Source organism: Oryctolagus cuniculus, chromosome 6 (assembly GCF_051225735.1).
Source record: "Oryctolagus cuniculus isolate XC-2025 breed Fujian yellow rabbit chromosome 6, ASM5122573v1, whole genome shotgun sequence".
Lineage (NCBI taxonomy): Eukaryota > Metazoa > Chordata > Mammalia > Lagomorpha > Leporidae > Oryctolagus > Oryctolagus cuniculus.
Window position 1 is genome coordinate 34,178,669 of NC_142872.1, and position 27,688 is coordinate 34,206,356.

Consider the following 27,688-nt stretch of genomic DNA (forward strand, 5'->3'; position numbering starts at 1 on the left):
GAAGAACATATTCAGACTTTTAGCCACCAACTTGCATCGCATAAAAGATGCCTACTGCTCCAGTATTACACCCAGAGTTCTGAACAATTATTTAATAGTTTCAAAGATATTTTCTTACTTTGAAAATTAGTTTATGGCTTTTGAAAGAAATAATACATTTTCTAGGTAGTGATGGGGTCAAATATCTATGTATAAGGATATTTATTTGACTTTCATGTATACACAAAAAGAAAGAAGTAACCTAACCAGTCAACAATAAGACAATGGTTAAGTTCATTATACAAAAACCATCATTTCAAGGCTTTTTAACGGTAGAAAAAGACTTTCCATTGTCTAATGTCAGCTTAAAAAGCAAAATATGAAATTGTACAGAAAGTTAAAATCCAATTATTTTATATTTTGTAGTGGTGATCCTCATCTGGGGGGCAATTTTGTCCCCTGGGGAACATTTGGAGAGTCTGGAGACATTTCTTATTGTTCTGATTGGCAAGCGGGGGACACAGATTCTGCCCACATCTAATGCATAGAAGCCAGAGACATCATGGAATTCAAAGGACATCTTCCAACAACAATAATTCTGTCCAACGTATCAATAGTGCTGACAAAAGTTAGAAACTCTGAAATGTAGAGAAATCATTGGAAGAAAAGATAGTCCCATTCAAACAAGGTTGCCTATGATTTTATGTATTGAATCTTTACATCTTATTATTTTTAAATGTTTTGCAATGAGTGTTGGGGGAGTTTTATAATTGAATTTTTAAAAATCAAGAAAAAAAATCAAACTTGCCTTTTCCCTTTTAAAATAAACAATAAGTAAGAAGGTCATAAGCTCAAACAGGTTGAGAAACTGGTCAGAGCATCTGGGCAGAGGAATCTGTAGAGCATGAATAGGAATTATTCTGGGGTTTTATTTCCACTCTGAAACTACTTGGGGAATGGATAGAGGAATCCCATCAGCCACCTGGGGTGGTGGGAATAAAAAGCAGCTCATCTTCAGTTTGACTCAAGCAGAGGCAATCATAAGAGGGGCAGGAACAAGTTCTGTGGGCAGTTTTGAATGACTATCTAAGATACTCCCAGAAAAATCAATCCAGACCCCAGCCATGGGTTGGGAAAGCAGTAGATATCAATCAATCTCTCTCTCTTTCTCTCACTGTGTAACTCTGACTTTTAAATAAATATTTTTTAAAAAGAAATTTATGGGGCCAGTGCTGTGGCGCAGTGGGTTAACGCCCTGGCCTGTAGTGCCAGCATCCCCTGTGAGCACCACTTCAAGTCCCAGCTGCTCCACTTTTGATCCAGCTCTCTACTATGGCCTGGGAAAGCACTAGAAGATAGTCCAAGTCCTTGGGCTTCTGCACTCGTGTGGGAGACCTGGAAGAAGCTCGTGGCTCCTGGTTTTGGATCAGTGCAGCTCAGGCAGTTGCAGCAAATTGGGAGTGATCCATCCTCTCTCTGCCTCTCCTCTCTCTGTGTAACTCTGACTTTCAAATAAATAAATAAATAATTTTTTAAAAAAAGAAATTTACTATTTAAATACACATGAAATATGATTCTCAATAAACAATTTGAGACTATTTAATTAACAATTTATGTTATAGACACATTATTTTAATGTTTACTCATATAGCAAAACTTGCCCTGTTACCTAGAAGTATTTATAGATTTAAAATGTCTTATCCTGAAATGCATAATGGTTTAAAAGTAAAAAAGGCTCAATCACATCCCCCTAAATCTCCCTGCTATATCATCTTGCATTTTTAGTTATTATCTATAACTTACTTAAATGATTTCATATAAGATAGCTGAATAATTACAATTTAACATTTTAAAAGTCCCTCGCCATAACAATAACCAAGAGGCATCAAAATTCATGTTGTTCCCCGGGAGACTGCAACAATACCTCTATCATTCATTCCCTATTATTGTGCAAGTTACCTGGCCACATCTCCCACTGATTTCAGTAGAGTCCTTCACAATCTGGTCAATCCAATTGTGAGCATACACACACCTTATCACAAAAAAAGTCCTCAGTTGTAAGTGACCAGACATAGAACGTTTATTTTTAATGAACTGATTCCAAAATAAATTATCTTCTATTCTATTAACAAATAAACTTATGACACAAACAAAATAATTTGAATTAAAACACGAAGAATTTCCACATATGGCTCTACTTGCCAACTTTTCTTCCTTTACCATGCCCAGCCCTGGCCCTAGATCAGGATTTATAAAATACTTACTATCTTCTGAATACTGAGACTCCAGTAAGCACATTAAGAACATCATTCATTCAATAACTTAACAAATATTTTTGAGCATGTACTCCTTGCCATAACTCTTTAATTTTTATAAAAATATATAAGATAGTCATTCTTTAATTCATTTTACAGACAAGAAATTAAATCCATGGAAATTTAAATAAATTTTACAAGTCACATAGATACTAGAATTATTAATAAGGATTTAATTCACAAGCTGTGTCCAAAGTCTATGCTTTCTATCACATATGAAAGTACTTCAAAAGTTCTTGGAAAATGGAATTAAAAGACAAGTTTATCGTGGTATAAGAAATTTAAAACCATGGCTTTTTTCATGATATGCATTTTCCATGAATTTTTTGATGTTCTTTCATATGCTGACTGCCTCCTAAGACTACAATGGCAGCAGCTCTGTGGTATAATCTTCGGGATAACAATAGTATGTCTTTATTTGAATAAGGTTCCTTGTAGCAGAGAACTGGACATTTATTCTTCTTAGTTGCAGTGTAGACTATCCTTAATTTATAAATTAATACTCAAAATGGAAGACAGAAGCTATTCAGTCATTTTTTAGCATAATGTGAATGAATTCCCAATTCCTCCTATAAAATAATGGAGCAAAAGAGAAATAATGAGAGCTTTGAGAATATGAATATAGGTGAGAGAAAGTAGTAAAAGCACAAGAAAATTTCCAGGCAAGATGAAAAATTGATTTACTCTATTTTGAATCCAACCTTAAGTTTACCCATTCTATTACTCCATTATTGGCCAAGAGATTAGGTATACAGATAGTAAGAAGCAATATGTGTGCTTGGAATTGATTGGTTCAATTCTATTGCATGTTGACTGTATTTCTTTGGAAAAGATATTTAACCTTTAAACTTTAGTTTTCTCACCTATGAAAAAGAAATGATAATACCTATTCAACTAAATTGTTTTAAAGATTAGAAGAATGTTTAGTAACTGTTACTGTTAATGATATTTAATAAATTACATCAGTCATTAAAAGATGGAGATGAGACAGAATTAGTGTCAGACATTCAAAACTGATCAAAGGACTAAATGTAAATGATACCTAAAATCTAATACTCACCAAATATTTATAAATTCCCTCACCTTTTTTAACTGCATAATGGGAACATGTTAGATTGGAGACATCTGGCTTTCTGATTTAGAAAGTCACTAAGATTTGGAAGGTTATTGACTCACTGCAGTACAACCTTGTTTACCTCTACTAACACTGAATTACTGCCATCCTGAAGTGCATTCTGTGGAAGTATGCGTCCAGGTTCCATCCACAGCCACACCTAATATAGCATTATCAATAAATGAATGGCAATTGGCATGACTAAAAGCTAGGAGGAGCAGCCGATTAGATGATAAAATGTGAGTTTTGAGATAGATCCCACAAATCCAAAATAATAATCCAAGTTGAATATCATAAACCTTAATTTCAATAGATGTTGTCTTACACAGGACTCCAAAAAGTCAACTTCTCAAATACAGAATTGGAAAACATGATGGAATAGCAGTGTGCATGAGGAATGTGGAAGGATGTTACCATGTCAATAACTGCTCAATAAGGGTATACATTGTGACCTCTGTGTAACCTTAAAGTGTGTCCTAAATCAGACATTCTAAGTCTCATTCCTTATGCTAGCCAAAACCTTCCTTGAGTACAGGAACAAATCTTTTTCTCAGGATAATTATTGGTCTTGGAAAAGAAGTCTTTCAATTCTAATCCATTTCAAATGCTATACTTAAATTTACCATTTCATCTTTCAATTCCGTTCTCCATCTTTCCACATGCTGCTCTACCCAGGGAAACTAACCTAACAAGACTCTGGCTTACAGTTAGGTGTGGTCACTTGGAGGCACTGGAAGCAGAGAAGAAGGCTAGAAGAGTGAAGTAAGATTATGCATTTTCCATCTCCCTCCTTTTGTGATCACTGTGAGTTGGTTGTGCCCCTTTCTCCACCATAGGTAGTGTTCTCCATATAGTTTTTTTTTTTTTAAGATTTCTTTGAAATGGTTACAGAGAGAGGAACACACACACATAGAGAGAGAGGGAGAGAGGGAGAGAAGGAGAGAGGGAGAGAGGGAGAGAGAGAGAGAAAGAGAGAGAGATTTTCCATATACTGGTTCACTTCCCAGATGGCCACAATGGCCAGCACTGGGCCAGGCCAAAACCAGGTGCCAGAAATATCTTGCAGGTCTCCCTCATGGGCAGCTAGGGCCAAGAAACTGGGCCATCTCCTGCTGCTTTTCCCAGGCCATTAGCAGGGAGCTGGATCATAAGTGGAACAGCCAGGACACTAACTGACACCCATATGGGATTCTGGCATCACAGTCAGAGGCTTTACCCTCTACTCCACAATGCCAGTCCCTCCTGCTTCAGTTATTTTCAGAGTTCAAGTAACTGCTCTCTCCACTTGGCTTCTGAATCCTAGGGGATGCTCTGGCTTCTCACTATTACAGTCTCAAGGTAGTTTATTAGCCTTGATATTAATCTAAACCTTGTTAGATCTTTGCAAATAGTAAATGCCCCTCAGTTATTAGTTTGACTGGGTCTCCTGCTTCCTGCTAACACCCAAACTGATAACAACTGGGCAAAATTTCTTAAATAGTTTTTTTTTTAAGAAGATGATAGTTTTATTTGGGATTTTTCTGTTGAAAATGAAACTGAACATGAGGAAAATATGTTTTCTTTATTTACAACTAGGCTTAATAAAATAATTTAAACTTTGTACCTTTTTAGAACAAAGAAAATTATGATTTTGTGTGGTTTTTGATGCAATTTACAAACAAAATTTTAAGATACTGCTATAGAGCACCCTTCACTTTTATTTAATTTTCCTTCACAATTATAAATCTTTGAAAAGCAATTTTTGATTTTTTTCCAGTTTTCAAAATGATGTCTCCTAATCAGTTTTTGTTTAAATCACTCTATTTGAAGTGCATATCATGCCTTTTTACAAATTTTAATTGATATGATCTTGTCATATTCTCCTTTCACAATGGTTTATAGGAGTTATTCTCCACTTTCATTTTACTCTTTCATATAATTCTGTATCCTTTCACCTTAATTTTTCATGAATTCTCATTGGATAGTTAATTAGTGAATTTAACATATCATCACCACTGTACTCTCCTATACAACTTCTTAACTAAAAGAATTCCTGAACAGGAGTTCCAGACAAATAAGAACCATTGTTCACCATGACTCATTATAAGCATGATACTGTGAGACAACATAACCAGAAACCAAGGCTGAAAGTATTTCCAATATTAACACTTCATGTCTTAGCAGTTAAAACCCCAGGAAAACTCAAAGATAAACCAGAAGAAAATCAGGAGTCCTGTATAGGGAGAGTCTCCTTCACATGACAGCCACTAGGATTAGGAGTTCAGCAGTGATTTCATACGCTAACCTGATTTAGACTGTAAAATTATCAAAGGTTTTATATGCACTAACATTAGAATAGCTTCTCAAATTCTTACCTTTTTTGATTACTATGTCAACATATATTACAAAATCATAATTATTGGTAGAATTTAACATTTGATAGGGACTTTACTTTAAGGCAAAGTACCAAGTGCCCCTCAGCAACCCATATCAGCAATTAAAAATATTAAATCTATAGATTTTATAAAGCTCATAGGGAACCTATCATTCTGCACCTTTTCTAATATGCATGCCTCTTCATTAGAGGGGCTTTAATAGCCCTAAGCAAAGATGTTTTGAGACAAATTTAAGATAAAACAAAGAGGTAAAGCAACAATAGAAAGCAAGTCATTATGCAAATATACGGCCATTAGGGCTCTTTTGTGTTGAGGAGAGAAGGTTAGAACAGGTGATAGCAACCCCAATGGTGCCTCAAAAAACTTTATGCAAGGGGCCAGCACTGCAGTGCAGCAGGTTAAGTTACTGCTGTGACAGCCTTCAGAGTGCAGGTTCCAGTCCTGACTGTTTTGCTTCTGATCCATCTCTGCTAAAGCAACTGGGAAAGCAGCCAGAGATGCTAGGAATCCTTGGGCCCCTTCCACTCATGTGGGAGACCCAGATGCAGTTCTGGGCTTCTGGCTTCAGCCTGACCCAGCCCAGGCTGTTGTGGCTATTTGGGGAGTGAATCACAGGTACAAAAAATTACACATCCATGTAACTTTTTTTTCCTATAACACATTTTCCATGAGTCTTTTGAAGGCATTTTTCATGCATGAATTTCAAAATTATCTGCAACAAAATAAAGGTATTTTAATTCCATTTTTCACAAATATTTTTAAGGAATACACTTACTCTTTTTTTGTTCCCATTAATTTGGTTATAACATTAGAAAATTAGTAATTGGTAATAGGCCTCTGGCATTATAGTGTCAAGCCTTGGAAGGTTAAGGTTCAAATATTCCTCAAAGCCAGAAAGCAGAAATACCTGCCATCATAAAGGGCAAGAAATCTGCCTTCAGATACCTGTGGGTTTATCATATGGGAGGGAATTCAAGTGCAATTCTTGCATCTCACAAGGGTGGTAGTCAATAAAGGATCTTCATTATTTTGTACTCATCATCTGCAGTATTTGTAATGTGCTGTCTCTTGAGAAGGCTTCTCAGTAAGGATTCTAACTGTGACCCCACAATACAGTTCACAGCTTTCTGGAGTCTTGGTCTTAGCCTCCCTTACACTGAGGCTATAACTGTAGTTACCTGTCCTCTGCTAAAAGGTAGCAAGCATCACACACATCTCAATCACTGAAGAAAATGCTTCAAGGCACAGAGGCACAGGTCCCACCCAGCTCAGACTCCCCTCAGTAAGTCCAGACTGGAGACAAAGTTTTATTTGTTTGCTCATTACAGAGGAATCAACCGGTTCATCTCAAAGTCAAGCATGAAAATAAGGCATTCAAATCAAATTAGGAAGAGGTGAGAACCCAGCGTTGAGTTTCGGTTTGTCATATTCCTATTAGCCTCACAAACCCAAATCTGAGGAGGCCTGCTGACCGTGTGCAGCAGAACACATCATGGCTGAAAGCATGGACCCAGAATTTGGGTTGGTTGGGTTTGAATTTTGACACTACAGTGTATTACTTAAGTGACCTTGAGCAAGCTGTTTAACTTCTAGATGTTTCCGTTTCTTCACCAGTAAAACAATCATAACAACGGCCACCCTGTAAGTTTTATGGGAGAACTTTATGAGTCAACAATATATATAAAGTGCTAGCACAGTGCCAAACAGTGAGCACAGTGCTACTTAATAGGTTGAGGAAAGTTCTATTGGTGGCTGAATTTACTTTTATTTATAGCCTTCGCATTCTCCACAGGTGACTGTAGAGCAGCACCCGAGAGAAGCCATATCATGCAGTTGTGCAGGGTGAAAATTTTTCCCTTTCCAAAGAAGAGATTCCCCTGCAGTGTTATGTTAGCATTTATAAATAAGATTTCTGACAGTCTGACCATGATGCACTCAGCTTTAGCGACATCTATAATTGTTCTTTGGAAATTTGCCCTGAGCTGAGACTTGTCAGAATCTGTGTGAGCACATGCTGCCTCAAAGATTTTTTCTTTCTGCTGCTGTTCCAAATAAATTAGTCATTAAAGACACTGGTTGAGAAAAAAAAGTCTACAGAAGCTTAGTAATTTAACAGTTGGAAAAAATGATTATAAGGAATGAAAAAACAAATAAATTACATATACATATAATGTATGCTTATATATGTATGTATCTATATAAGATGCATAGGTAAGACAAACAAAAAACAGTTTCTCCACAAGACAGAATAAATGATTTCCATATCATTAAATATTGGCTGGTGGTTAAACCATTGTGTAGAAAATCTATGACTACATTGTCCCTTGAAACCCTAGGACAAAACATTTTGATATAAACTGCAGGTCTTTCTCTAGGAAACAATAGTTTTCTGGTTAAGCAGGGCATCAAAATCAAATAAAGTCCAACATTTAGAGTATTTCAAGGTAGAAGTCTAAAATGCACCTACCCAGGCATTCTAAACCTCATTGCACTCCCATTTAGCAAGCTGCACTTAGTAAGTTGCACTTAGCTATTACTAATTTCTCCTGCCATTCACCCTGAACCCACTGGTCTATAAAAATTCGAAGTGAATCTAATGCCAAAACTTAGGAAACATATTCACAATAGCCAAGATAGCAAGTTAACCAAGCAGTCCATTGACAGATAAATGAATAAAGAAAATGTGATGTCTATATACACAATGGAATACTATTCATCCATAAAAAAGAGGAAAATCTTTTCAACTGTGGCAAAATAGAACTGGAGGACATTAAGTGAAATACTAAGCCATACACAGAAAGACAAATACTGAAAGATCTGTCTCACATGTGGAAATAAAAGGAGTCTATCTGAACTTAGAATAGTGATCACTAGAGGCTATGGAGGTGGGTATAAAGGATAAAAAGAGGTTGCGTAATGTGTACTGAAAACAAAATCAGATGGAACAAGGAAGAGCACCGTGGGGTGACCATAATTCAAAATAACCTATTATACATTTTATGAGCCAAGAGAAGAGAGAAGAACAAAGCCTCCACTCATAGAGTAAGGCCTTAATTACCATGATGTATTCATGCACCTTGTATACATTTATGGAAATGACACTCAGAATGTAAAAGTAGCTGCTAATCAAGAAAATTTTTTAATGTTTAAGGAGATAAAAATGTTAAGTAATCTAATTTGACTTTCAAAGCGGAATACATGTATTGTTATCACACTGTACCCCCATAAACACATACAATTAAAATTTTAAAACAAAGAAATAATATATTACTAGCACTAGAACAACAGTCTCAGTAGTTTCAATCTCCCTGTGGGCGCTAGTAAGTTTGAAGAGTCTTTGACGACTCCAGTGATCTTGTAATAACCAACAACATATCACAGAAATAATTTTTCCAGAATTTGGTAGAACCAAAGGCCCTCTCCACATTAAAACATACTCCTCATACTTCTTCTGATTTAGCCCACCACCTTAATTATCAGTGAGAACCTGTTAGGACAAAGAGTAGTAGTCTCTGAGTCAGAATATAGCACTCCCCACTGGCATCAGAAGCTGGCACCTGCATTATACAACTCCTACTACAACTGATAAAATGCACAGCTTTCTGGATCCTTCACAAGATCAGTCATAAAATGACACACTATAGGATACTGTGGTGGCTACCCAGGAAATAAGGGCATACCAGAAAATCCAAAGTCTAAATACCCATTAATTCTGAAGAGAGAATGAAAACTTCTAAATCAAAGATGTATTTCATAACTTTTTCAATAAAATGCATGCCTATTCTACATTTTTGTGCTACATTAGCTAATTAGCTAGCCCATTAGCTCATGACATGTATCAGGAACCATACAAACCACTTAATATATATTTTCACATTTAATCTTCAGCAAAGGAAACAGAAGCTTGGAGAAGTTACTCACCCTGCTGGGAGGGCTGTCAGATGACAAAGCCCTTTCTCCTTAGGGGAATTTCTAGCTACTCATGACCTTAGTTGTAAACATTTCATCCTGAGCCATTCCTGTCCTCAATCACTGTGGCACTAACTTTATGGATTTTTATGGTTTACAGGTGAGATCAAGCCAGCAGACATATTTCAACTGGCATGCCCTATTTCCTTTTGTGTTGATTTTTGAAATAGTTCTGGACTTCTGAATTTTGGAACAGTATCATAAACAGTTGTGTACTTCTAGCTTCTTTATGGAAAGTAAGGAGGTATGGCAGCCATTGGCTGGGACTGCACAGCATTCCCTCACTTTAGTCCTCCATTTTTCCATTGACTTTTAGACCTCTATTTTGACATAACAGTTTTTTCACTGGTTTTAACTTAGCTGGCAAAATCCCTACAAACTATTAACTAATACCTCATCACCTTGTACAGCAATAATGAATTCTCAGCTATGTCTTTGCAGATGCCATGAATGGAAGGTGTCAGAAGATAAAGAGCTCTTTCCCTAAGAATAAACCATATGATTCCACAGTCAGACCTTCACAGGGAGGCATGTTTCACAGTGGAATAGTTTTAAGAATAACAACACCTTATATAAAATAACAATGTTACTGTTTCCCTAACCAGACTGCATATGCCTTTTCAGGGACAGCAGATGTGGTGATCCAGATGGGGAATTACACTAGACTTGATGACTCTATCCGGGCAACAGCACTGAACTGAAAGATGGAAGCAGTGACCAGCCGGAAGATTACTTGTGATGGCTACGAGACTTGATAGCTAACTTCATCTGACAAGTAGTCAATTCCTTGAGCTTCAGTGTTTTGTTTTTTTCTTTGAGGACTGCAACCTCTGGCTTGACCAAAGAAGCTAATTAATGATAAACTCTGCTGTAAGGAATTAGAACTGACAGCTTAATTCTGTACTCAGTTCTGACAACTATGGTGTTGAGATATTTCACCATGTCCCATCAGCAAGTCTATAGGCATGTCAACTGAGGTGTCCCAAATAACTGCCTAAAGTATTTTATATATAGGCATCTATACTGCAAAGATGTTCACATATATGCTATATCATTTATTGCATAATTAGTTATAAATGAAAAATAGAAACCTCTAAAATGTCTATTAGTGATCACTATGAAAAGATTAATTACATGTATTCAGTCTGTTCCTTAATATAAACTACATGAAGATTAAGATTTTTGTGTTTTCTTGAGGAACATAAAATGTTGGCAGACTTTTTCTGTAAAGGACCAGATGGTAAATACTTTAGACTTACAGACCACAAGATCTCTGTTTTGGTAACTACTCAGCTCAGCTTTTGTAGCAAGAAAGAAGCCATTGATAATATATCAACAGATGATCACTGCCACGGTCCAACAAAACTTTACTTGCAAAAACTTGGAGCTAGATTTGCATCAGGGACCACAGTTTGTAAAACTTCTGCTAACAAGAATCCTAAAACATCCATATAGTGCCCATCCACAAATGGCATCATGCCCTTTGACTAAGCAAAAGAAACTAACATTTACTGGATACTCACTTTGAACCCTGCTAAGACTGTCACAGCCATGAGTCAAGTAATTTTTATAACAAAATTATGATGAGGTGGGTGTTGTCATTATTCCATTTTCCAAATGAGGAATGGAGACATGCAGGGTTACATAACCGCCCTTGTTTATACAGCTGGGAAGTTCTAGAGGGGGAGTCGACACCTTGTTAAACCTGCAGCCTGTGTGGGATAAGATGGCCCATGCGAGGATGCAGCTTTAAATCATTGAGAAGGATACAAATAGCAGTCAAATCGTGAATAATTGCTCTTGCTTTACAGAGAGGGGAATAAATACAAATGAAATTGCAAGCGACAAGTAAGTTTGCACTGACTAATCGACCCCCTTCTCTTGATCCTCCTGCAGTTCATTATCATGCTGTCTTCCAATTAAGTCACTAACACTGTCAAGGCAAAACAGTGGCTTGGAAAATTATTTCCTTGGGGCATTTCTTTGTCTTTGGTGAAACAGTTCCAAATCCTCACTCCTCCTGTGGTAGCTTGAAGGTCACCGTCACCTACTCCTAACCCCTCGGAAAAATTTATAGTTCTTCTAGGGCCACAGTCAAGATAACAATGCAGGGAGCAGTGATCACTAATCTATTGATCAAAGCTGTCAGCTGAAACTTATATGTGTTAGTAAGTAAAAAATGCTAAAACACACCTGAGAAACAACCGCTTGACAAAGTTGAGTTTGATAAGAAGCCAAATTGACAGGCTCTTCCTCCAACTACCAGGCTAATTTTTCACCAGCTACATGTAGGAAGCTATAAAAATCTCTCTCAAAGATAACTGCCCATTAACTGTACATTCAGAACAACTCCAGGGAGTTCTTCACTGCTGCTGTACTGCTACTTGCCCGTATCCCTGCAATCCTCCCACTCACAGCAAACCAGCACTGTCTGTGTTCAGCTTCTGGAAATTAGCTGGCAGCCAAAACCAGAAATTTCGCACACCAAAAGGCAAACAAGTTCCACAATTTTCAGAGAAGCAACCAAAAGAATTTAAGAATCGACTGCTCTGGCATACTTTTCTAACTCCTTCTGTGAGTACACAAAATTCTGTTGTCATAATTATTACCTGCTGTAACCTATTAAGAGTGATAGTATGAGTACTTCATATTTTCTCAATTCCAACAGACACTTCTTTTCCATTCCCTTTTTTCTGGTTCACAATTCTCAAATCAGGAAGCATCTTACCTACTGACATGTCTGGTTATGCTAGGATGATGTCAAAGGAGCATGAGGAAGGAGCCTCCAGGGTACCTTTCTTTGCCATAGTGGGAAGGCAGAGAGACACTGATTCATAGCACCCGCAAGCCTACCTGCACTAGGAGAGATGCTTCCCTAAGAGGAAATCCAGGTATAGGTAAAAAGGGGGAGGGTATGCTGGGTCTTTCTGTGTCTACCTGTCAAATTCAGAACTTGTCCACAACTTGGATGCTGAAATCACCTTTTTCTTGGTTATCATTTCTGGTTACATGCTCTCAACAGCCCTGGAGAGTAAGAATGATAAACATTATTATTAGTGTTTTTTTTGAAAAAGGAAATAGGTCCAGATAGGTTAAGTGACCTAGTTTATCAGCCACTATGGAATTGAGCAGGGCTAGAACTCAAGCCTTTTGACTCACTGTTTATACCAATTAAACTGAAGACTAACACAAGTGGCGAAAACTTTCCTATTGGAATTTTGTTGAATGCCTTGAGACAAAAAACAAAGTTTTCACATGCCTTTCTTAGTGTCACAGAGGGTAACGTATGGGAAGCAAAACGAACTGCTACTTGCTGTGTGATCCTTAATAGAAAATTTAACTTCTCTGGGCCTCAGTTTCTTCAATAGTGAAATGTAACAAACAGCTTCCTTGTATACCCACCACACTTAGAGATTTAGGGTGAAAAATGTAGGTATACATTCTTCAGAAACACTCAGCTTCTCTAGTTGTAGAGCTGAATGATCATTTGCTGATCTGCTAAGTGCGGAATCACAGTTCTGTGAGTCATAGTTTAGGTTTTCATTAAGCCATTTTCCAGACCACAATTTCTTTGGAATACTTTTCTAAAAATACCTCAGATAACACATATGTGCTCATTAACACAAAGAAACATTTTCATTCACAGCAACCTACTGCCTCTGCTAAACAGTGAAACTCCAATATAATTTACTGTGGATGATGAGAATACTAATTCATATTTTGAGTATAGCATGGACTTGGTACCCACGGAAGGCCAAGAATTTAAGATAATTAACTAGCAGTGGAATTCAGGTAAAGTCATTGCCAGGATCTTTTGAAGGCTTCCAGCTTATTCAAAGGATGTTTTGTAACAAGTTAACACACCAAAGAACATAGGGTTTGGATTGGAGCCAAATCCCAACAAAGGCTATTGATCACCATTCGATCTTGAACAAGTCACATGAATTCTCCAGCATTTGTTTCCCTACTTATAAACTGAAAATTAAAATACACATTTCACAGTATTATCAGGCTCAGAGACTATACTTGTCATCATCATCATATTATTATTGTTAATCATATGGTGTATGGTGATGCCTTTAATACAACAATATCAAGATACTCATGTTCTTAACAGATGTAGAAACTAAAATTTAAAGACTTTAAATCACTTGCTCAAGGTCAAACAACTAGAAACCAGTACACTTGAGATTTGAATTCAAACCTGTCAGAGCACACATTCTTAACACTAAATTATGCTGTATTTATGACTGCAAAATTATAGAATTATTATTTCCACTGTTTTTGCATGTCTCCAGAGACAGTTCAGAGTAAAATTTGGAGAATCTGTGATGCAACAGCCATCTCTCTGAAAGGCATTGAGTGTCATGGGAAAGGAAGAAGATACTGGACTAAAAGGAACTCCATTTGCGTTTAATTCTCTCTCTTCCAAGTCATCAGACCCTAAGACCAGATGAGTTGGCCAGCGCCGCGGCTCACTAGGCTAATCCTCCGCCTTGCGGTGCCAGCACACCGGGTTCTAGTCCCGGTTGGGGCGCCGGATTCTGTCCCGGTTGCCCCTCTTCCAGGCCAGCCCTCTGCTGTGGCCAGGGAGTGCAGTGGAGGATGGCCCAAGTGCTTGGGCCCTGCACCCCATGGGAGACCAGGAAAAGCACCTGGCTCCTGGCTCCTGGCTCCTGCCATCGGATCAGCGCGGTGTGCCGGCCGCAGCATGCCGGCCACGGCGGCCATTGGAGGGTGAACCAACAGCAAAGGAAGACCTTTCTCTCTGTCTCTCTCTCTCACTGTCCACTCTGCCTGTCAAAAAAAAAAAAAAAAAGACCAGATGAGTCTTCATTTCTTTATCTGTAAAATGGTTTTAACAGTAACCACTCAAAAGAGCTAATATAAAAATGTATATGACCCTTTGTATGGTATGTAATAGTTTAGAGCATGATTATGTTAATTTTATTTTTCTGCAATTAATAGGAGCTAAATCATAACTAGTTCTATGGAAACCAACTTAGTAATAGATACAGAAAGAGTGAGGCAAAGAGTTTTCAACTCCTCTCACCCTTTTTTCCTTCCTCTCTTTTTCAAAGAAATGTAAACATTTTTAGTTACCTTAAAATCAACTCCATACAGTATTCTCATAGTCTCTATAGTCCTACAAATTATCTCTCCCTCTTAATTTTATAAAACTAGAAAATACAGAGAACTCTCCCAGACATTAATCCTTGAACCTATGTTTTCTAATCAGTGAAAACCTTACTACATAGAAACCTGGACAATTAAGAGAGATTCATCAGCCCTCCATTAACTATGACGACAGTCATTATCCTCCTAGGCAGCATAGATCATAATCGCTACATTGGCTAATGGAATCCAACATGTGGTTCTGGTCCTAGCTGGTCCCTCAAGTAGTTAATTCTGGGGGATCAGTGTGAATATTTATACTTCTTGCTAATAAATTGGAGTGTACCTGCTTACACATTGGAGTAGTAAGTAAAGAGAAGTCATAATCATCTTGTGCTATATCTGACTGTACTCTTTGCAATAGAGTCTAGTTATGATAATTAATGGAATAACTCATTAGTTCTTCATGTGCAATTTTAGACTGACATTCACAAAACTATAGAGTAAAAAAACATCACCATGCATATTACATGAACTACCCAGGAAACTAGTAGATCTATAATTTATGGGAACCAAAACAAAGTTCTTGTGAAAACTGAAAAATACAATGCTCTGAGTCCTTCCACATGGTGTCAAGTAGAATCATTAAGTGACAGGTTACACAAGGACAGGGCTATATCTATGTCATTGAACATTCTCCTGCAAGTGCTTCATATAGTTCCTGACATACTGCAAGTGTTTTATTAACATTTACTGAATGAATAAAGTCAACTAAATAAGCCAACTAGTCAGAATCAGAGGTCAATATATGAGTGATTTTCCCAGCTTTAACTCTTGCCCAGTTGCTTAATTAGCTTTAGTGTTTTATCCAAATTTAAACTGTGGGAGCATTACCAGAGTCCTAAAAAGGATTGTGGACACACTAAGATTTCCACTTGGTTGATCAAACTAGGAAAGCAAGTATCCTAGGTATCCACTGTGATTTGACCTGCTCTGTTGGTCCCTACCCCAAATCCTAACCTCAGGCAGCTATGGCTATGTTGCAAGATCTCATTTTCATATCCAATTTTTACTCTGTAGATCCAGTGTATTTACTATTTTTCTAAGGCAATACAAATTTCAAAACTTCAAATTCAGGCTAATGTAACAAAAAGTTTTGATCAAGATGTTTTATGAGTTTGAAAAATATATATATAAATAAACTTTAGGAGCAAGTTCTTTCTGAATATCAGCTCAGCTATGTTAGTCTAAGTTAACATCGGTCAGATAATCCCGCAGAGTTCACACTCTGTAATTAAATTTAATAAATAATCATTATGAGATATAGTATTTACCCATGATTAATATTCTGCTTAACCATTAGTATGTGAATATTTGCAAACTATTTCTTCTATGTGAAATGTTTATGATCATTAAAAACTATTCTTTGATACCAAGCAGATGAGAGCTGGTAAACAGTACTTAAATACTGATAATCTAGGTCTCAAAGCCAATCCACATCTTAGCTCTATGCTGTAAAATGAACAGATTTTTTTTCTCTAAGCATCCAAGTCATTCTAAAACTTTAGTGAGCAGATGATTTTCCGAGGGATTTGATTAAAGCCTAAATTCTAGAACTCTACCGAAAAAGGTCCAACTTAGTATTACTGAACAAAATGACCCCATGAATTTTCATTTTTTAAAATAAAAGTCAGGGCCGGTGCTGTGGTGTAGCAGGTAAAGCTGCCTCCTGCAGTTTGCCATCCCGTTTGGGTGCCGGTTCCAGTTCAGGCTGCTCCACTTCCTATTCAGCTCTCTGCTATAGCCTGGGAAAGAAGTAGAATATGGCCCAACTCCTTGGGCCCCTGTACCCACATGGGAGACCGGGAAGAAGCTCCTGGCTCCTAGCTTCAGATCGGCACAGCTCCAGCCATTGAGGCCAATTGGAGAGTGAACCAGCAGATGAAGACCTCTCTGTCTCTGACTCTCTCTGTAACTCTTTCAAATAAATAAATAAATAAACCTCTAAAAATTATAAATATTTATTAATATAAAATAGTTTTCAGATTTAGTAATGAAATGAACTCAATTACATGCTACATATAAGACATATATCCAAACAAAAAGAGTTGGAAAGTTGGGAGTTTTCATTGTAAATAATCATCTCAACTGATTCTGATGTTCTAGGCTAAGGTCTAGATGTGAATTTTTTCTTAGACTTCCCATTTATTCTAGGTTAAATTTCAAGAAATAATCATTTTAAGGTGCTCCGAAACTATACACAGGGAGACAGTGTTGTGGCCGCAGCATATTAAGCCACTGTCTGCAACACTCCCAGCCCATACAGGCACTGATTTGAATCCTAGCTGCTCCACTTTCAATCCAGCTCTCCGCTAATGCACCTGGGGAAGCAGCAGAAAACAGCTCAAGTCTTGGGTCCCTGCACCCAGGTGGGAGACCAGGATGGATTTCCAGACTCCTGGCTTCAATGTGGCCCAGCTCCTGCTGTTGTGCCCATTTGCAGAGTAAACCAGCAGATAGAAGCTCGCTCTCTCTCTCTCTCTCTCTCACTCTGCCTTTAAAATAATCTCATAAAAATTATACAAAAAACTGTGTAGAAAATTATATCGAATATATGTAAAGGGGGTAGAAAAACAGGAATTGCAGGGAATTGTTCCTCTCAGAGTATGAGACTTACGCAATTTTTAAAAATACTTTTAAAACACAAAGATTTTGCTTCTATTTTTATTATCTAAATCTTAGTACTATTTGAAGTTGGACAGGAGTGTATTCCCCTCCAAAAGATCAAAAAGGAACAAGAGAAGCAAGTGAATGATTTTCTTAACATGCAAAACAGAACACAATGTCTGATACTGTATTTGAAATAAATATTTGTTGAATAAAGTTTGTAAATCCTTTTGAATGAAGAACAGTAGCTCATAGGAAGAAATATAGTTTACAGATTGTAGAAATTTTCTGTAATATAATTCTGGAGTCCATTCTGTAAAATGTGATAGTGGATAATGGTACTACTGAAAATTTTAGCCAGTGATCTTTTCATTACAGGTGGCATAAACTGTCTCTCTTTAGCAAAAGAGGAAGAGAGAGAATAGAGAAATTTTTAAGAAGTGGGAAGACCAAGAATGCATCTTTTGACTTTAGATACAGGTGGATCCAGAGGCATGGAGGATTGTTTTCAAAGCTCTAGTTCTCCCTTCTTACTGCTCTGCATTTTCCGTGTTTGCTCATTCTCAATCAAGCTCTCCCCAATGGTAACAACATTGCTGCCATCAGCAACAATTCCGCACTCTATCCTACTTTAATTTTACCGGTAGAAAAAGAGATCGTACTTCTACCTCAATACTAGAAGCAAAATTCCCCAAATGAGCTCTGACTGACCCTTATGAACACAATTTATGTTACACCCCATAACTGAAGTATTCACCATGGCAAAAAGCATGGGCTTATGCCCGAGACATACCTAATGCTTGGACTTGAAGGATGTCTAGCCACCTCTGAACAACATGGGCTGAAAATGAGAATGAGTGAAAATTCTCCCAGAAATAGTTATAGTACTGTCATCAGTAGGTTAAAATCTCTTATGTAAAAGTCTATTATTAGTCTGGCATTGTGGTACAATGGGTTAAGCCAACTCCTGCAATACTGTCATGCCATATGGGTTCAAGTTCCAGCTGCTCCACTTCTGATCCAGCTTCCTGCTACTATTTTGGGAAAGCAGTCGAAGACGGCTCAAGTGCTTGGGCCCCTGCATCCATGTGGGTGACCCAGAGGAAGCTCCTAACCCTTGCCTTTGGCCTAACCCAGCCCTGGCCATTGCAGCCATGTAGGGAGTGAATAAGTAGATGAAAGATACCTCTCCCTCTCCCTCCCTCTGCCTTTCAAATAAATAAAATAAATCTTTACTAAAAAGTCTACTATGGATATTGCCAAATAGAAACCCTACCAAATAAACCAAAAGAAATGACTTTAAGGAAAACTCCTGTGACAGCATGTGTATCCATTATGGGGTCCCTGGGTCAGAGGCATGTTTAAAAACCTTTGTGGACAGGAGGAAGAAAAGAAAGAGGAGGGAAGGGGGAAGAGAAGGAGAATGGACCATGTTTTTCTCATTCATCACTGTACCCTGAGCACTATACCTGGTAGGTGCTAAGTACCCTGAAAACACTTGCTGGACTAATACTGAATAATTCAGATTGTTACTCTCTTATATTAGGTTACAGCTCCACAGAAACTCAGGTCACCTTGCTTTATTGGAATAGAAGTTGCATCCTCTATTCAAATGCCTGGTTCTCCAGTTCTCTGGAATTTATGATCTTTTTCTTAGCTCCAAAGTGGCAAAAGTGATTCACTGGCACATTTTCCCCATAAGTGACACAACAGAGGGATTTTATCTTCAGAGAACTGAAAAGCAGATCCTGTGACAAAAATCACATGGAGCATGTCTTATAGCTAATGGATGTGTGCAATCAAAAGACTTGTGATTTAAGCATCAAGATAAACTGTTATCGCAACATTTCAAATACACACTATATTTACTTTCCAGCTTTTTAATTATAAAATCAATGGAGTGCTAATGATTTAAGCATTAGCTTGCTCACTGGGAATTGGAGAATTTCTCTTTTTAAGGCATAAATTTATAAGTTGCTCAATTTACCCAATTTGGCAGGATAATTTCCATTAGTAAATATGAATATTTAATGAAAAGGAAAACTGACATAAGCCACTTCTTTTAAGCTAATGATTTACTGGAAGAAATGAAGCAGATTAGTGAATTATCTCATTTGCCATTTTCTGTCTTGCAGAAGTCATCTGCAGATGTCTTTGAGTGTTGTCCTTTGTTCTGTTTTGGAGTTGAATTTTTGTTGTAGTGTGTTTATTTGGTTGTGTATTTTTGCTTATCTATGGGGTAATAAAATTATAACTATGATATATGAGGTATTTCCAAATATAAGCCACTTGGAAAAAATATGTTGAGGTTTTGTAGAAGTCTCCAATGTATTGTTTATTCCTACCAGATCTCACTGTAAATCAAACAATTGGATATATGGATATAAGAGATTAACTTAAACATCATTATGTGTGCTCAGCATTCTGTGGCTCGCAAAGTATTTGCACACATTCTATTCCATTGTGCCATTATCTTCATTTTACAGAGAATAAACTCAGCATTGGAGAGCTTAGCATGCTTGCTCAACTGCCAAAACCAAGGCTCAAACCAAAACTTTATGTTTAGTGATTTTATCACACTACCCAAAGCCCCCTGACCTCAACTTGATTTCATTATTTCTTTCCAGTCCAACTCAGAGTACTTCACACACAGTAAGTGTCTCATTCAATGTTAGTCATATTACTATTTATTCTTTCAAAGTAAGGTTACCAAATGCAAGTGCAAATTTTCTGCAAGTTCAGTTCTTTTTCACTGGGATTTCATTGTATATTAATTTAAGGGATTTAACTTGTCTTCTTATTCCATGGTTTCAGATTTTTGCAGTCCGCCTCTATGATTCTGTGGGCTTCTAAGGCACAGTGAAAATTCTTTCAGTGATTTCAATAGCAGAGTTTTCATATGATTGTCATAAAGTAAAAGCCCTAATTGTCTCACTAGAGCTTCTACAATGGTGCTGATTAGTATGGATTTTTTTTCTGGACAATGAGAGTGTATTGTGAACTTCATGTCCTCTGGTTTTGTGTAAGCCTGGATCACCTTTGCTTGCTTGCTGTTTTCACTGTGGTCCACCTTTCCAATGTTATTTTTCTTTATTTTTTAAGTCATCTCTTTCCACAAAAGCATGCTCTAAATCTACTTTCATAATTCTCTAAGAATTTCTCTGACCTAATCCTTGATAGGCTCCTCAACATTGGACATAGAGACCCTGAAACAAACATTTTCAATCTATGAAAATGGCATTAAATGTGCTTTCCTTTTGCTTTAAAGTATTTTGTATTATTTATGTTGATGAAAAGGGTTCTGTATGATCCAAAAAATCCCCAAGGCTGGGTGTTTTATAAACCGAAGAGCTTTATTTGGCTCACAGTTTTGGAAGTTCGTGAGCACGGTGCCAACATCTGCTCATCTCTGGTGAGGAAATCGTTGGCTGTGGCACGTGATGCATGGTATCACAATGGGAGGGAGAGATCACATGGTGAGAGAGGAGGGAAGGGTCAGTTTTACTCTTTTATAGCCACTCTGTGGAGAGTACAAAGCAGGGTCTCGTGAAAACTAAAAAACTTCTTTAGTTCTTTCTGAGGGCAGCATCCCTAATGATCTAATTTCTTCGCAGTAGGCCCCACCTCTTATGACTAGATACTTTTTGCTATTCTAACTTTTATAGCACAGCATTTCAGAAATTAAACTATTTGCTTCAACAGCTATGAACAAGCTATAATAAGTAATCTTGTTATAGCTAGTATTAGCTTGATATAACTAAGATCTATTAGTTATTCCTGTAACAAACTACAGCACTTTGATATTTATGCTAAAAGTTTACATCTGCCTCACTAAAATTGAAAATAGGAATTCTTAATCTGCAAAGACTTCTCTTCTGCATGGTGATTTAGAGTCTGTTCTCCTTCTATCTGTAGTTCTGTCATTTTCATCACATGGCTTCTAAAGTCATCATGGCGTTCCTTGTGCTTTATGCTGCAGAAGAGCAAAGAATATATAAGATCATACTTCGGAGTTTGCCCATCACAGCAATACTCCCTGTTAACAATTTAGTACCTAATCACATGGAGACCCCTAACAGTAGGAAACTGAGAAATGTAGTTAGCTTATGTATCAAGATAGGGAGGAGGGGAAGAAGGAAGGAAGGAATGGAGGAAGGGAGGAAGAGAGGGAGGAAGGGAGGGAGGGAGAGAAGGAGGGAAGGAGGGAGGGAGGGAGGGAGTGAGGGAGGGAGCGAGGGAGCGAGGCATCTACTATAAGGTTTGAATTTAAACAAATTGTGGTTTGAATCTGGCTCCAGGGTTAACTGCATGATCTATGATGAGTGACATCATCCCTGAGGGTCTTCATTTTTAACATGATCAAATAACTCTATAATATCCCTAAATGATTGGGTGTGAGGATAATTGATTTAGTAATAACATATGTCCAATGTTTACTAAAATTTTCTTAGTAACAACCGCAGCTCTTTCTGTGTCATAATCTCTTTTTTTTTTACAAACTGAGGTTAGAGAGAATGAAGTTCAAAATTAGCCAATAATTGCTAATGTCTCCTTCTATCCAGACCCTGTGCAATGTGATTTTGCAGCAATTTCTATCAAAATATGGGATCTATTGCCCCACCCCACGAATTTGTGCTGGCTGCGCAACTTGCTTTGACTAACAGAATATGGTGGAAATGAGTGACAGTGTACCAATTCTGAGCCTAGACTACAAAATGATTTGCACATTTCCAATAGCTGCTTCGGACTTGCACAACTTCCATGCAAAGATGTCCACGCTTGCTTGGTGGTGGATGAGTGACTGTGTATACGACAGCATTATTTGTGGTAATAACTTAGACAGACTCTCCAAAAATTTGCAAAACCAGCCAAGAATCCTAATCTTTGGAATTACAAATCTACGTCCTCTCAAGCTAATCACTTTCAATTTACTAAATTGCAAATTCTTCACAGAAATGCTTCAGTGCAACCATTACTCTGTCTGTCTCAGCTAATTGTAAGCTGTAAGTAAAGACAAATACCATGTTTTCTCTTATATGTAGTTAATACAGAATACAAAAAAGTATAGGAACAAAACGGGCATCTTGTGATTTGATTGTTTTCAGTCCTTGTTTATACTCCTTTGGAACTATGGTTTTTATACTTTTTACTTGTTGAATATTATGGCTAGTGGTGCATTAGTCCTGTGATTATAGAGTGGACTGAAATTATGTTTTTGTAAAAATTAAAGAATAATGAAGGAGGGTGACTGAGGGAAAGGAAGTATGGTTGTCTTATGAAATTTGTTCTCCTTATAGTAATAAAAATTAAAAATAAACAAACACACATCAATTTTGGAAATAAAGTTAAATACACCTTTCCTTTGGGAGAAAAATATAAGAAAATGCCATATCCTTCCTACTATAATATGCTAAGATAATTGTCTTGTCATATTGGCTGAAGTGTTCAACAAGTAAAAAACCATTTATACTATCCTGTATTATTATTCTCTTTAATACAAGAAAAGTAGTGTTTGCCTTATCTATGTCAGTTGCTCACAATGTTTCCCCAAAACTAGCACTGTACCTGACATGTAATAAGTCTTCAGTAAAGATTTATTGACCAAATTACCAAAGGTTGGCTACTCAGATAAATCAGCAATGAAACCTGCCCTTGAAGAACTGAAGGTCTAAAACAGAAAATCAACCCCAGGCATAAATAATGGTAATTTAAAATGGGAAGGTTAAGGGCCACAGGCAAGGAATCAGTAGGCCATTCTAGGAATTCAGGAATGGGAGGAATTACTTTCTACAAGGGAAGGAGTAAAATATTGCCCTGGGGTGATGCTTAATTGTATCCCTAGCACCTTGGCTTTGAACAGAGACCATGAGCATAGGGGCTTTCCAGACATGGGATATCATGAGCAACCTCTGGATTATGGGGGGAAAGCCATTGTAATCCATAAGCTGTACTTTGGAAATTTATATTCATTAAATAAAAGTTAAAAAAAAAACCGTACATGGATTTCAAGTTTTTTTGTACCAGAATAAACTCCTTTTAATTCCATTTTCCAAAAAAAAAAAAAAAAGAAAAAGAAATAATACTAGCAGAAGGAGATAAAGAACGGTGGCTCCCACTGGGTGAAAAAAAATTACAATCTACATTATGAGTCAAAGGACTTCATGAAATCAAATCCTCCCGCTCTGACTGCCAGGCTTTGACAACTGGCTGTGTTTGATTCTAAGTCCTGTCGATTTCCTTATTGATTCATCACTTCCTAGAGTTATTCATTCTTTAAACAAGTATCAGTATATATAAGAACTCAGGAAGGCACCATTTCCAAAGACTAGAACGCAGAAAGTATTTCATCTGCTCTTTTTAAAACAGAGTATAATTTTTAAAAGGCAAGGATCACTTTTATGCTTCTCTTTCAGATCTACAAAATCTGTCACAGAACACTGCTCACTGAACACCAACATACACACACACACACACACACACTACCAGCTGGTTTTAAATTAAGAGGTAACACGCGCACACACACACACACACTACCAGCTGGTTTTAAATTAAGAGGTAACACACACACACACACACACACACACACACACAACCAGCTGGTTTTAAATTAATTTAAGAGGTATGAGAAAACTGACCCTTTATCCAATAAGGATTTCTGTTCATGTCCAATATGTTACTTCTATAAAGCTTAATTGTATTTCTCATTAAAGAAACCTCAATGTTAATGAGCAACTTTATGTTCATTTACTCTGATGGACATCTGGATTAGCAACTTGTCTAAGATACAATTCTAGCCTTCAAGGAACACAGAAATGTAAGTGACAAAGTTCCTTCTAGGCACTAAAGGTCTGATGGTGAACAAGACAGAGATGGTCTTTGTTCTTGAAAAGCTTTCAGACAAAATGAGGGCAACCGTAATAAGGAAACATCCACTTACAAACACATTAAGGTAATTCCATAAGGTGATGCACACACACTAACAGATAATAGAACAATGTAATATTGCAAAAAGCTAATATCTAATGTATTTAAGTAGTGACCCAAGAAAGACTTTCTGAAGAACTGGCATGTGAAGCTGAGACCAGATTGACAGAAAGAGGTCAGCTGTGGGACAGTCTGAAGACAGAGTGCTATAGGCAATGTGAGTGGCAATCACAAAAGCCTTAAGTCTGGAATAAACCTGGTTATGACATATACAACTAACATAACTATTGAGGTTAAAAACTTCAAAAGACCTTAAAGAGATATCAGCAAATGAACCAGTCAGTCCTTAAGGTGCAAAACTAGCCATAGAGCTCCATCAAGGTGCATTTACTTAGAACACTTGCAGAGACAGCATGTGTGTATACTGTGAGTTTGCTTGCTCTGTTAACCACAAATTATTCTTGGCTGTCAACCATAAATTGGAAGCCAGTCTAAGTGGCTTGGCTTCTTCTCCATCTGTCATGCTGTCAAGTTCTTGGCACTCCTGGATGATTGTCCTGAAATGGCAGCTGTAACCACCACAATCCACCCAGCCATCCCACCAAACACACACACACCTTTTCTTACCCAGAGACCCCTCTGCACCTGACTCATCAGCCTGCATGCTTTACCTGCCAGTGCATAGTCTGTACTTACCCCTTTGCCAAATAAAGCTGTTTGGGATTGTCACCTGGGGAAGGAATTTATTCATCATGACAAATGCAAAGAATTTCATTTAGGAGTTCTGTATTAGATGCCTACTGAGATCTTAATTGAAACTTGTATGTAATTCATGAAAGAATCTTTATATAAGGATGAGTGTTTGGCAAAGTAACTAAAATGTCACTTGTACCCTGTGTTGAAGTACCAGGATCCAAGTCCCTGCTCCATTCCTAATTCCACTGTTCTAATTAATGCACACTCTGGGAAAGCAGCAGGGGTTAGATCAAGTAGTTGAGGTCTTGTCAATCATGGAAGACGTGGATTAAGTTGTCAATTCCCAACTCTGACTCTGACTCTGGCCCAGCCTCAGCTCTTGAAGGTATTTGGGGAATTAACCAAGAGATGGGAGATATTTCTCTCTGTCTGTCATACAAATAAATACATATTTAATGTATATTATAAATTATTATATAAGTTTACAATATGTAAAGCTCACAGAGGTCCTCAAGACCCACAGGCTCCTGGTCTGAGCACAATAAAGACTTTGTTCCTCATGTAAAAAATATGTAAAATAAATAACAGAGAGAGAAATCTTTCATCCTATGTTTCCTTCCACCTAACAATAGCTGGGTTTTGGTCTTGCTGAAGCAGGAAGCCAAGAACTCAATTCAGGATTACCACATGGGTGGCAGGAACCCAAGCAGTTGAAGCATCACCTGCTCCTTACCAAGGTGCAAGCTGGACTCAAGCTCCAATATGGGATACAGGCATCCAATGCAAAGTCTTAACTGCTATGCCCAACATCTGCCTTCCCTTTGAAACTTTCATTATTTAATTTTTTAAAAACAGACAACAGATGATTGTGTCTACCCATGACAAGGACACGTGGCCCACACTCTCCTTCTGAGACACATTTGCATCTCTTATATACACTCCTATATAACTGATGCCATTTAAATTGGAAACATTGAGAAGCTATGTTTCTAAGTTCCCTAATAGTTTTATTCTAGAAATTAGTTGCAACGTACTGGCCAAAAACTCAATGGCTTCACTCTGAGGAGACAGAAGCAAGTCAATAGCAAGATGATATGGTCTCTTAGAACCCTCAGATTAGACATTCTTTCTACTCTTTTCCATAAATGTCTGTAGTTTTTCTATAACAGTATTTACTGCAAATTGCTATAGCTTGTTTGGGGGCCTCTTTTCTATTACAGTATAAATTCAGTAAGGACAAACATTTTAGCTACTTTGGTTATAACATAATTCACAGTATCTATCCATTGTCAGGCATATTTATATCCATAAATTCTTGAATTTTTGAAAAAAATTTAATAAGGTGGACAAATGTCATGTAATTCATGTATACATATTTAAGAGCATAATGAAACTTCCCAGCCTACCCTCCCTCCTGCCAAAACTCCCACTCTACCTCATCCTTCCTTCCTTATTTTTTCTCTTAACTTTTTTTTTAACAAATTAATTTATTTGAAAGGCAGAGTTACACAGAGAGAGAAAGGCAGAGAGAGAGAAGGAGGTCTTCCATTCCACTGGTTCACTCTCCAAATGACTGCAACGGCCAGAACTGTGCCAATCTGAAGCCAGGAGCCAGGAGCTTCTTCTGGGTCTCCCACACGGGTGCAGGGGCCCAAGTGCTTGGGCCATCTTCTGCTGCTTTTCCAGGCCATAGCAGAGAGCTGGATCTGAAGAGGAGCAGCCAGGACTTGAACCTGCATCCATATGGGATGCTGGCACTACAGGCTATTAGCTATTAGCTATTGTGAATTGAGCTTCAATAAACATGGAGGGGGGTATACATATAACTCTTTCAAATGCTGATTTCATTTCATTCCATTTGGGTAAATTCCCAGGAGTGGGATGGCTGGATTATATGGTAGATCTATTTTCAGCTTTCTAAGGAATCCACATACTGTCTTTCATAATGGTTGTACTAGTTTACATTCCCACCAACAGTCGATTAGGTTACCTTTATCCCCACATTGTCATCGATATTTATTATTTTTGATTTTTGGATGATAGCATTTCTAAGTGGGTGTGTTGAAACCTCACTGTGGTTTTGATTTGCATTTCCTGATGACTAGTGATTCTGAACATTCATTCATATGTCTGCTGGCAATGTGAATTTCACCACTTGAACAATGCCAATTTATTGTCCAATTCTATAACAGATTGTTTGCTTTGTTTTCTACAAGTTTCTTTAGCTCTTTAGAGATTCTGGATCAAATCTTTATCAGTTGCATAGTTTGTAAATATTTTCTCCCATTCTGTTGGTTGCCTTTTCACTTTGCTGAGTGTTTCTTTTGCACTGTGGAAGTTTCTCAGCTTGACGTAATGCCATTTGTCAATTTGGGCTTTGATTGCCTGTGCTTCTGGGGTCTTTTCCAAGATGTCAATGTCTTGCAGACATTTGCCAATGTCTTGCAGACTTTCCCCAATGTTCTCGAGTAATTTTATGGTATTAGGTTGTAGGTTTAGGTCCTTGATCCATTTTGAGTTCATTTTTGTACAAG

At 37.5% G+C, this 27,688-nt stretch overlaps 1 long non-coding RNA gene across 28 annotated transcripts in view; it reads right to left on the minus strand.

Annotated features, from left to right (window-relative positions):
• The window catches only part of LOC149126097 (uncharacterized), a 434,465-nt gene that overhangs the window by 184,187 nt on the left and 222,590 nt on the right, over positions 1-27,688 (minus strand). Inside the window, exon 4 of one of the 28 annotated variants that reach the window (XR_016236309.1) lies at positions 12,690-12,776. The exons of the other annotated variants lie outside the window; for them this stretch is intronic. This is a non-coding gene — a long non-coding RNA (uncharacterized LOC149126097). The remainder of the gene's footprint in view (positions 1-12,689; positions 12,777-27,688) is intronic. 28 annotated transcript variants of the gene reach the window in all.